The sequence below is a fragment of the Trachymyrmex cornetzi genome, unplaced genomic scaffold, assembly GCF_001594075.2.
Source record: "Trachymyrmex cornetzi isolate Tcor2-1 unplaced genomic scaffold, Tcor1.1 scaffold1, whole genome shotgun sequence".
Taxonomy (NCBI): Eukaryota; Metazoa; Arthropoda; class Insecta; order Hymenoptera; family Formicidae; genus Trachymyrmex; species Trachymyrmex cornetzi.
In genome coordinates, this window is record NW_017295542.1 from 210249 (window position 1) to 212412 (window position 2164).

The window sequence follows — 2164 nt, forward strand, 5'->3', positions numbered from 1 at the left end:
GACTCGATGCCGGTAGGTGGGGGTAAAAGTGGTGGGGCTGGATTCCGTGTTGCCGAGGAGCCAAATGTGCATCACTGGTCGGTGTCGTTCGTACACAGTAATAAGTCCTTCTAACGAGATTTTTTATCACTTTATAATTTTCATTAGTATTAGCTAATAACTAAAAAGTGACCCACTGTATCTGATATCGACTGGCCAACATATCAGGAACCGGTTCTTGAATTATTCATGATAATGTTTACGATACGGTAGTTTGTAATCGTGGTGAACGTCCCTATTTTCGGGATAATTAATTATATTATTAAAGTTTTTTGATAAATTAGTTTTTATATTCCTTAATTCGACATTTTTAATATTTCCCTTCTTTTTCTCTTTCCTTTTCTTTCTTTTTATTTAATTCTGGCATTGAAATTCTCGATGTAGGGGAACTCACCATGACAGGATAACTTTACTTTATATGTGTTAGTGTGTGTTTGCTCTGAGGAAGGCTCAAAAATGAGTCGAAACATGTAAGCGCGTTTAGTGAATAAAGAAGTTTCACTCTTTATAAGTGTATTATTTGCGCGACGTCTTCTGCGCCTGACTCCTAGTGCCCTTAGTCATTCCAATTCGTGAATTTTTGCCATAGCGACCGCCGAAGTGTGAGACGGTGCGTTATCTTGATGGAACAGCACTTTCTTCTTTTTCAAATGCGGTCGTTTTTTCTCAATTTCTACCTTCAGCTTATCAAGCAATGATGCGTAGTCCTGTTATTGTTTTACCTTTTTCAAGATAGTCGATCAACACAATTCCATGACTGTCCCAAGAAGTTGCTATCACCTTTCCCGCCGATAAAACCGTCTTCGCTTTCTTCGAAGCAGGTTTACCCTTCCAGCAGTCCACTGTTTTGATTGTTCTTTCGTTTCAGGAGTGAAGCGGTGGACCCAAGTTTCATCAACCGTTATGAATCGACGCAAAAAATCCGACTCGTTTCGCTTAAACTGTTCCAAAAGGGCCTTAGAAATGTTCATTCGAATGCGTTTTTGATCCAGAGTGAGCAAGCGCGGCACCCAACGCGCGGTTAACTTACGCATGCCTAATTCTTCAGTCAATATATGACAAACACGTTCTTTTGATATGCCAACAGCCTCTGCTATCTCCCTAATCTTAATTCGACGGTTGTCCATTATCATTTGATGAATTTCTTCGATGTTATCGGTGGTGGTCGCAGTTGTTGACCGTCCCGAACGCTCATCATCAGCTAAGCTGGTACGACCACGTTTAAATTCAGCTACCCATCTTTTCACAGTGGCAAATGATGCGACAGAGTCCCCGTAAATAGCGTCCAACTCGGCTTTAATTTGCGTAGACGTATTGCCTTTCAAATGCAAGAATTTAATTAAAGCATGATATTCAATTTTCTCCATTTTTACAAAATGACGACACAAATGCTTGTCAAACAAGAACTGAACATCCAAAATGGCCACAATTGTCACAGATATCTTTCGTAAGTATCACGATTATAATACCAGAATGGCTTTGACGAGTAACGCCATTCATGATGAGGCTCAAAACTTTTCAGACGACCCTCGTACTATTCAAAAAATAGGGACACGATCAATTATTAAGAAAATGAAAAAACATGACCCTAAGTGAAGAACGGCTTAACAAAGCTTTTAGTATTTTGGAAGCATCTGCTTCAAGCAAAAAAGAAGATACCGAGTTTCGAATTTTTGGAAATTTAATTGCTAAAAAATTAGAAAAGTATTCGCCTGTAGCAAGGAACGCAGTACAACAAGGAATAATGGCTATTATTTTTAATGCTGATATGAGATTTTAGAATAAATCTTTTTCTATCGAATCTCTAGGATATCTCTCGCACCCACATAATCCTCCTCAAATTTAAAATAACTTTATTTTAAACTTTAATAATCCTGCACAACAGTCTAAACATATACAGGCATCTTTTTGTTTTCCTTCTTCATTTTCCCCACATATAAATACTACATCTTTTACTTATATATGCAACGAACCCCTTTCCCCAGTAAGTATTCATCCTTCAACTTCGCCTTCCCTAGGATTCATAAATGTCGATTCTCGTACATCATCTTATCATAATTCTCCCGCTCCTATCACTTCCTAGGAAACTGTTTTATTTGACAACTTGTTGCAAAATAAAAATAAT